Raw genomic sequence first — 10,762 nt, 5'->3', positions numbered from 1 at the left:
ATCACGTTATTATAAGGTCAGTGTCAGAGACATCCTTTTATATAATAACATGAAATTATATATTAATATATACACAATAAAAATATATAAACAATAAAATAAAAATTCTTACTTGTTGAATATTTTTGTCTTCTCCTTGTGTTTTGGAGCGTCGGAAATTATAGAGAACCTTCGAGCGATCGTGCTGATAACGTGTTGTGAAAAAGTAAAAATTTATGGTAAAAAGTAAAAACTCCAAACTCAAAATATATCAAACTCTACACTTTATAATATTTTTCACTCAACTCAATTGTATTTTTCATCACAAATGAAGACCTATTTATAGATCCACATTTGAGATTATTCCAAAAATTAAAACATCATCATCTACATCATCACACACTAATTTTCCATATTTTACAACTCAATATTCAACATTCAACATTCAACTTTAAATAATAATAATAATAACATATTTTCAACAACAACAATAATAATAATAATAATAAATCAACGGCGACCCCCAGTCCCCTACTTTCGAAGAAAAAAAGAAGAAAGAAGACTTTTGATCGGGGGAAAAAAAAGAAGGAAAAAAATGGGAAAGAGAGACTTCTGTAATTACCAGGTTGTTAATTATTTAATTGGAAAAAAGAGAATGAAATAATTTTCAAAAAACAAGGACGAAATAGTCAAATGGAGAACGAAAAGATCAATAAATTCATGAGTAGTTTTTTATACTAAAAATATATGAGCACAAATTCGTGGCCAGACTTGAGGAAATATACAAGAGACTGCTTTCGCCTCAGGTGCAAGTGCATGTTGAGGGGGATTTCAAAAAATAAATATTTATATTAATATTAGGTTAAAAAAAATTAGTTTTAATTTGTAAAATCTTTTGACCACTGTTGGAACTTACTTGGTTTTTGTGTTGACAAAACTATACAACATAAATAATGAAGTAAACTGCTCTGTCCAAAAGCTAAACTGAATACACAAATTGGACAAGGTAACTAGACTGAGCTAACCAAGCTAAACTAGATTCAGTTAAGGGAGCTAAACTGAATCAGTCTCCCATAGCTAAAACTGTTCCAGCAAGCCAAACTGAAATCACCAAAACTGAATAGTTACTCAACTGTCCAAGACCGCATGACCAAGATTGAACTCTTTACACCAGTCTACTTTTATGGATAGAGTTTTCCGTACATAGATGACGTCACAAAGCTACAGAGCGCCACAGTGTACCGTCATGTTAAAAGTACGAGGCAACATACATGAAGAGATAACGACTACTATTTGAATTCAAATTAGAGTCATTGTAAGAGAACATATAAATAGAGATCAAAGGACGCATGAAGACAGACCTGGCTCCAAGAAGAACTCACAAACATATTCAAGTCATCAAGAGGTAAACTGAACACTTTCAGTCTACCAACGGATATTCATTCGAGGTTTCAAAGCTTCCATTAAGGAATAAGTCAAAGAAACGAAGAACACAAGCACACGCATCAAGGATATCAGATCAGTGAGGATCGTTGTTGTACTAAGTGTTGAAGTTGTAACAAGAGACATTAGTTGAGGTGCTGCAAACCTCATTGAGTAGAGAAACAGTCGTGAACTGTGTTCTTGTAACTAGGAGTTCTGGGATAGGCAGTGGATAAGCCCTAGTCTTGGATCGGGCTCTTGCAAATTGCTTGTAATAGTCAAAGTTTTCTAGTGCTATCCTTCCGAGGTGGAAGAAGGGGCGACGTAGGAGTATAAAAATCTCCGAACATCCAAAAACAAACTCTTGTGCACCTTACTTATAGTCAATCACTCTCACCCACTCACCAAGTCATTTGATCATTAGTTCAGAATCTATTATTCGGCATCTTTCCGCACAATATCTTGTTTTCCGATGAATATCGACATCGAGAAAGAAAGAGCTTAGTTGACCAACCTCAACTGAACACAACGTAACATCGCAAGAGGTAAACAGGTAAACTGCTACAGTAATCAAACTGATTCCCTATCAAGCAACATCAAAACAGTTTATCTACTCAGTTAATCGATCCTAATAAGTGGTATCAGAGAGAGGCTCTTTCTCGTCTTCGAACGAAATCAAAATGGCTACATTTGGAAATTTAGCTAAGAGCTTCTGGAACACTACTATGGAAAACTGCACTGTCAAAACCATAGAGACTTGTTCTACAATAATGAACATTTGGCAGCAGTTAATCAAGCTAAGCGAAGAAGAAATGAGAACTGAAGATAATAAGAGTCAAATGACTTATTCTACTAAATAATTCTATAACTCAGATAGCCCTGCAACTTAGAAAATCAAAGAAAAAGACAGGTGACTTATGGCTCATGATGAACAATCTTTTATTTAAGCACAAGAGCAAGAATTTGATCTACCAAATGCCAACAAATATGTATTTGACTTTAACTCTGAAAAATTCACTCAGGAAGAGTTAGCTGAAGCACTACATGAGATGGCGAATGAATATCAAAAACTCTGCTTGGTAATTGAAGAAATTAAGACTGAGAAAAGTAATCCGCTGGACTGCTCAACTGAACCATATTGGAAAATGCCAGTTGACAAAGTTAATCTAGAAGAAGAAATTGCAGAGCTCAGAATCCAAAATGAAGAGCTATATGTTGAAAATCAACAACTAAAAGCAGAAAATTGGAGGATGACTGAAAAATTCCAAACATGGAATAAGTCATCAGCTCTGTTGAGTGAACTGCATGAGATACAGAAATCCAATAGAGACAAAACTGGTCTAGTATTCAGCAAAAAAAATTAAAAGCCCACATCAGTGGTATCAAAAGTCCACATCAGTGGCATTAAAAGCCCACATTAGTGGCATCAAAACTCCACATCAGTGACATCAAAAATTCACATCAGTGGTATAAAAAGCCCATATTAGTGGCATTAAAAGCCCACATCAGTGGTATCAAAAAGCCCACATTAGTGGCATCAAAAGTCCACATCAGTGGTATCAAAAGCCCACATCAGTGGCATTAAAAGCCCACATCAGTGACATCAAAAGTTCACATCAGTGGTGTTGCAAAATTTACGCTCGCAAGCACATGGTTGTCAAGTTTTAGTAAAGAGTAAGTGAAGTGTCGATCCCACGCGGAGTAATACGAAAATATTCAATACTTGTAATTAAAATAGTCCTAATTTTATTTAAAAAATTAAACTTTAGAGATTTGCTGACAATTTAAATAAATATTAAAGTTTGTAAAGCACACGCGCACACAATCCTTACGAGATTATCAAGCAGAGAAAATGGTTTAAACTTTAGAGATTTGCTGACAATTTAAATAAATATTAAAGTTTGTAAAGCACACGCGCACACAATCTTTACGAGATTATCAAGCAGAGAAAATGTTCTAGAGGTTTGATTTCACCTGATCTCGACAATATTCATTCCTATTTAATCTATTTTCATGAATTTCTTTCAATTAATAACCAAGAACACATAAATTATACTATTTCTCTCCCGAGTGCCAAATAGAATGTATCAACTATAGATTAATTCTGATATCCCTATTAAGAATCTACTTGTAGTGATATATGTAAAACGATGTTCTTTCAAGGTTCTATTAAAGTTATAAACTCTCCCGAGATAATTAATAAACAATTAATAGTGTGAATTCTATCGATCCTATTCAAAATCCTCTCTCCCGAGTGCCGGATTCTAAATAAATATAACTAATCAATTTATGACCAGTAAATTGAAAACACTTTCAAAACTAGAATCACAATTAATTTAGAGAAACTCATTTCAATAAAATTGAATATTCTTATAAACGTCTTGACCAGGCTACATCAACCTCTAGACTTTAAAAAGTTTAGTTCATACTAAAATTCAAAACAAACCAAATCATGTTTAATAATCCAAACATAATTCGATTATCAAAAAAAGATAAAAGAAAGAATAACAAAGCCTTAGTCTCTCTCCCATGTCCGGTTGAAAAGGCTTCGTCTTCATTCCAGGCGATCTTCAATTCTAGAGTTCTCAAAAATCTCGCGAAGTGTTCTCTCAAAAAGTGTTGTGCTTATGGCGGCTGATAAGATCCCTATTAGGTCTGAAAAACTCCCTTTTATACTCCCTAAAAATCGTCCAAAATAAACCCAAAGATTTCCCAAAGTTTCCATAAATTCCAAAACACCTCGGCTGGAAAACAACGACGCGCGGGCGCGCCTCAGAAGTTGCGCGGGAGCGCACATGACTCTGACTCCACATTTCAAAATCTCAAACACGCGCGGGCGCGCATAATTCCTGGCGCGGACGCGCATAAGCCTCGGCTTTTTCACTCTAAAACTCTTCAGGCGGCGCGGGCGCGCATAAGGCTCGGCCTTCCTCATTTTTTCTTCAAAATCTTGAACCATTTTTGCTCCTTTAGCCTCTTTCTTGACTCCTTTGACTCCAACCATCATTAATTCATTATTTGCTTTGTTTCCTAACATCCAACACAAACAACAACAAACCACACATAATTCCGCTCGAAACCAAAAAATTATCCAATAATATCAATACAAATTAAGTGCACAAAATGCACTTATCAAGTGGAATAATAAATCCACGTCAGTGGTGTTCTCAAAAGCCCGACTAAGCTCGGCATATCCCACGCAATTCGTGGTCAAACTCAAAAGCCCGACCAAGATCGACATCATGTAATCCCACGCAACTCGTGGTTATCTCAAAAGCCCGATATGTTCGGTAACAACAATTATTATCTACAGCTCTTTATTTGAGCTCGGTTTTATCATATTGTCGTTTATTGCTCTTTATTGAGCTCGGTTCTAATCAGACATTCATCTACAGATATTTATTGAGATAAACTTTCAAACGGCTCGGGTCATCCTTATATCAGATTATATTTCTGTTGGGATCTTTATAGACTTTTTACGGCAATCAGTATTTTCTTGGATCCCGTCTTATGCTCAGTCTTGTGTTAGTTTTGGTATCTTGACCCGACTTCTTATTGAGCGGTATAGTCAATATTGGCTCTTTTGACGACTCTCTATCGACCCGATATAAAAGATTATTGGATTATCTCTTTAGTGTCTGACGACTATATTAGCCACATTATTTGGCACATCTCAGTAAGCTCACTCCATCACGAACGCTCAAAGAAAATTGCAAACAACCAGAATATTATCTCACATACTCTAAAATATAAATTTAACCACTTCAAAGTTCCTCCTCGTTTCACTCGTTGTCACTTCTCTCCGGGAGGTAGTATTGATGATATGATAAAAACCATATCATATATTTATTTATATTTTAGAGATATATCATAATATTGCATGAATATGCATAAATCTAGTTGTATTATACATTACAATTCTACATGGACTGAGACTCTTTTCTTACAAATTAGGGATCTATAACCCTTATTGGAAGAGGTTGTATTTTTTCCATAACGTCTCCCAACCTTTTTCTTACACATCTCACATGTTTTCTTTGATACGCAGAAATATTTTGGGATCATTCGGCTCGGTTTATTGAAGAAATTGGTTCATGATTACCGGTTCGAGGTAATGTATTTGATGTAAAATTTTTGAATGCATCAGTATCTATAAATTTTAGTTATATTCCTAAAAGATTTTATTAAAGACATAATAAATATTTGATTTTATTTTTAAAGAAAATTATTTAAAAAAAAGCATGAATAAACACAATGCTCGTTTTAATTATTTGGATGCCATAATGTGGTAACGAATTAACGATAGAGTTGACAAGTCAACTGTATTAATTAAAAGCATAGCTACATTCCACCTGTACATGAATACTTTGAAAAACCAATGCATATATCGACTCTCTCGTTGCTAGGAAATGACATGAATTGACTGTAAAAAAATCAAATCGAGGCGAATCTCGAATATAATTAAATGTTTTTTAAGTGCTTGAATTTGGTTCGAATTTACTCTGAGTCTCTGATTTAGAGTTTGAGTCCGATTTTTATGCTTCGACCGTGTTTGCATGCGAGGTATTTGAGTTCGATTTGTATGCTTCGACCGTGTTTGAGAGGTATTCAATATATTGCTCGAAAATAATAAAATATTCAAAAAGTAGAAATATATTTATCGATTATAAATTTTTATTATATTAATAAAATTTTAAAGTTCGCTAATAATTTGTGAACTATCGAATAAAAATTTGAGATATATTTCGATTTGAAATTTTTTAATTTTTTGAACATATTCAAATTCGAATAATACGAACTTAATATTTTTTTATTAGCTAAAGATTAAAGCTCGCAAGTCAGCTTGATTCGTTTACACCCTAGACATATTGAACACGATATGGAAAAGTATCAAAAATGTTTTAAAAATGTTAGAATATTTAAAATTTAGAATAGAATGAATGATAAAAACTATTTGTTAAATAATCTACTCCCTTCATCTCAATTACATTGTCAACATTTTTTTTTTATTTGTTTCAAATATATAGTCATATACCATATTTAGTAATATTTTTTTACACTTATTTACTAATATAACCCTATTAACTACACCTTAAAAATTGTGCAATCATTTTTTAATTAATTGAATAGGGATAAAATAGGAAGTTTATATAAAATTTGCTTTGTCAATACAATTGTCTTAATCTATGTGAAAATCCAAAAATGACAATATATATGAAATGAAGGGAATATTATTTTTACTTCTTTTGTATGTTATAATTTCTATATTTGATAATAAGAAGAAGAAAAAAAGATACATTAAATATAGGAGAAGTTAATGCACAACAATCCCTTAATTGAATATCATAATGTTTTTTTGGGAAAACATCGTAAATTAAACATGAGAAGGTACTTTTAATTTATGGTATATCTTTGAAAAAATCTAATTATAAATTCAGAGAATATGACCATTCATCTTCTCAACTCCACGCAAATTTGAAACTGATTTATTGGCAACGTGGTTAGAGCCTAGATGCATCTGGTTAAATATAAAAATTTTATAAGTTTTGTCCAAGACAAAGAATTGTGTGAAAAAGACAACAGTTTTTTAAAAAAGCGTTGTCGTTTATGGGTCAAAGACAACGGTTTTAAAAAATATTGTTTATGAGCGTGTTTTTGAGGGCTACGACAATAGTTTTTATCATCTGTTGTTTATGAGCGTTCTTTTTATTTTTTTTAAAAAAAATTAATTTGAATTAATAATATTTTGGTTTCTCTCATCGTCAAATTCACGTTACACACCATTTCACAGCCAAAAAAACCCTCGACCCCAAATCCCAAACCGTATCCTTCCTTTCCCATGGCTCTTTGTCTTTCTAATTCTCGCGTTATTGATCAATCGTATGAAGAATTCGAGGTATCCATTGTAAATTGTATTCGCAAGATTGTTATGGCGATTCTATATGGTCTGGTGGCGCGGGGGACCACGGTGCTGGTGGAGTTTAGTGCCGTGACGGGGAACGCCGGTGCAGTAGTCCGTTGGATACTGGACAAACTCTCCGACTGAATCCGCTGAGTCTAGGCTTTTCTTCTCTCAGGATCGTTACATTTTTCACATTCTCGTATCCGATGGCATTACCTTCCTCTGTATGGAAAACGACACCTTCGGAAGTAAGTAGGTTTGAGAAAAAGTCTTTTTTTTTAAAAAAAAAAAATCTTTGAATTGGAAATGTTGTGTCGGCCAGGGTTCAACATGTTGTGTTTATTTTCTTTAATTCTAATTAAGTTTACGGAGCTTGGCTATACTTTTCCATGATTCAGTTAAGTTTTGCATGCCTGTATATAATTGGATTTCGTTTGTTGGATGGTTGATCCAATTATTGTAGTTTCCATTCCCATTGAAGCTCTTGTGCATGTTTTATGCTTGGATTTGATTTCTTGTGAGCTGTGCGATTAAGTAAGATGTGTCACTGTAGATGCGGGGAGTATAATTTATGTACAAGAAATTGTAACAACCACCGTGTGTGGATTCTTCCATCGCAGCCATTCTTGATGTCGCTCAAGAACACACTGAAGGAAACATTGTTCCCGACGACCCTTTTCGCCCCGGAAAAAGTGTGCTCTCGGTGGGTGTTGTTTGATCGCTAACACCCAGCTTTGTTCTGCCATTGATATATTTATGCTATATATGATGGGGAGTTCGAGAGATGTGGCGGTGGGCACCGTGGCGGTCGGGTCGCTGCTCACAGGTTCCATGCTAAGCGCGTCGGTGAACTCGATCGAGATAAAAATATGTGGTATTTCACTGTTTTCATATTTGTTGATGATGTTTCTTTGCCCTTTGTGATGAAATTTTGAATTTGTGGTTGTTGTTCTGTACTTTAGCTGGAAGATTTGTTGGTGTATAATATATAGCGAAATTGCTGATTATCCTGATTTCTTTAGGCACGGTTTGAAGAAAAAGTTAGAGTCGAGGCAAAAACTTTTGAAGCAAAAGCACATACATTGTAGCTTGAGTGAAATGCTGGACTTTAACCAGAAGAAAATTCTATTGAAATTTGGTTTGGTCGAGCAACTTTCATAAAGTTGTATTAGCATTCTTTCTTGTCTGTCAAGGGGGGTTTTGTTATCTAATGGCCTAGTTATGCTTTTGTATTGAATTATTTGAATTTGAATGAAATTAGCTAGTAGCCACGAGTTACCGGCGTCATCGTTACCTGCAAAAATGAGTTTATTCACTGTCCGAACAGCTAGACATGCATTATCATGCCTGCTTTGTTATTTTATATATTAACCAGAGGTGCTGCTGTCTGACTACTTGGAGTTAATAGTTATCCGTTGTATTCATGGATCTTGTTGGATCATCATATATATAGGTTCGTAAGTGACGACATTAAGGTTGCTAAAATAGGATGTTCTCCACTTTAAAAGGATCATCATGATGATATTTGTTCAAAGTTTAACTTGTTTTATGAAAGCATTTTTGGTACTTGTTTACTTGTTCTGATTACATGTTTTACAGTGATGAAAGAACATTGTGCTAATGACTTGGGATGATGGGATTAATTTCATCAATATTGCTCGTGTATGGCAAGGTAAATTGGCCACAACATGAGCCAGGGTGGAGAAGTCAAATTCACTATAACACGGATAAATATGAATATCACTTGATTTAGTGATATTGACTTTCTCTGATATGTATTCTCTCAGTGAGTTGGGTATTAATCCTCTGGCTGGAAATATATATGTTCTTCAAATAGTGATTCAGGTGAGCAGGACTAGAGTAAAGGGTGAGCATAAGAAGCCTAGGAGTGAGTATTTTCTGGCGTAGGCAAATAAATAATGTTTCACATGTTAAGTGCTTGAAACTAAAAGTAAGTGTTCATTCCCTCCATTTTGTTAAAGAATCATGCACAGAACCTTTTGGGCTGTCAGGTTATCAAACAATTAATTTGGATGATTAATATAACTCATGACCAAGTAATTAACCATCAAAGTTATTTGCTTAGTGAGTTATTATTGGAGGAATATTTAATTATAAGTTTTTTGTTATTTTTATGGAAATAAGCTCTGTGAAGGATAATGTCATTTTGGATAACTTTTGATGATGTCTTCATTTAGCAAATATTCTGCATCAGCGGATCTGCTTTGAAAGTTTCTTGGGTTAAAGCATTTTAAGAATCATATCCTCGTGCATTAATTATTAAAAATTGTGTTTGTGGCATTGAAGCCTTGAATTTTGGTTTGAATCATTATGTGGGAGATTTCTTATGGACTTGTTTTCTATAGTGGCAAAGAATCTGAATTCCACATTGAACCTGAAATGACTTTGGAACTAATGATGGCGGCTAATTATGTGCACACCTGAAAGGGCAACGCTTGCTTTGTTGTATCATCTCCTATTTGACTTCGTATGTACCCTTCTGCGTTCGACACACTTTTACATGAGTATTGCATCTTCATTTTTATGTTTCCAGATCAACTTATTTCGAAAGTTATTTAATTCCATTTCAGGTAATACTCGTCGAATGTTGTAGTCTTGCAGAAAACACAGACTTATGCTTCGCTCAAGTTTATTTGTTGTCCAGTTTGTTTGGTGTCCTTAGACTGTATAAGGTATGACTTTGCTGTTAATATTTGATCTTGTATCCAAACAAGCTTTTCAAATATCTATGGCAGTTTAAACAAACTTAGGGCAGGACTCTTTCCATGAGACTACACTCTACAACAATTTATGCGATAAAGTTAACTTGAAAACGCTTCCAATTAGCCTTTACTTTTCCACTTTGAATTAATGTCTGTAATATGATTTTGTTTACGAACCATTTCCTACGAGATTTACCCCCAATATATTTTCACCTATAGGCAATAAGAAGTGATTTTTGCAATTTAAACTAAGCGATGTTTATAGAGTTTATGCTCTCAGAGGCACTGAGGCGTGGATGCAGGCTTTTGTGAGAAAATCTCTTAAGCGCTGAATTCTCTTTTCTATAATTATCTATCAATACATTTTTAAGCAGCATAGTCGATGCATACTATATATAAAGAATCAACAAGTAACGTTATGCATATACTATGCTGCTTAAATATGTAATGATAGAAAGAGGATACTGATTTCTGATGATTTCATATTTTATTGTTCTACATGTGCTCTTTTGTTCCCTTATTATTCTTATCTAATTCTTATGAGCTGCTAGGTTGCTGTATATGCAGAATTCCGCAGAGACTGGCTCGAAGCTCTCAGGATGCCTATCATGCACTGCGAGAGTTATTCCTTGGATCGAAGTAGAATGCTTTTAGTTTGATTTGCCTTGTTTGTGAGTTAAACTAATCAGACGACCTGTTTAGTGTAATGTCTTGGTTGGAATCTTAGCATTTTGGA

General features: G+C 34.2%; 1 long non-coding RNA gene across 1 annotated transcript; it reads left to right on the top strand.

Moving 5' to 3' along the window:
- Positions 1 to 7,215: 7,215 nt before the first annotated feature.
- LOC140872609 (uncharacterized) lies at positions 7,216 to 10,762 on the top strand. The gene is made up of 4 exons (XR_012147872.1): positions 7,216 to 7,551; positions 7,924 to 9,791; positions 9,895 to 9,996; positions 10,578 to 10,762. It is a non-coding gene; the product is annotated as an uncharacterized lncRNA (long non-coding RNA).

Source organism: Henckelia pumila, unplaced genomic scaffold (genome assembly GCF_033568475.1).
Source record: "Henckelia pumila isolate YLH828 unplaced genomic scaffold, ASM3356847v2 CTG_466, whole genome shotgun sequence".
Classification (NCBI taxonomy): domain Eukaryota; kingdom Viridiplantae; phylum Streptophyta; class Magnoliopsida; order Lamiales; family Gesneriaceae; genus Henckelia; species Henckelia pumila.
This window is presented reverse-complemented; position numbering and strand designations above follow the sequence as displayed.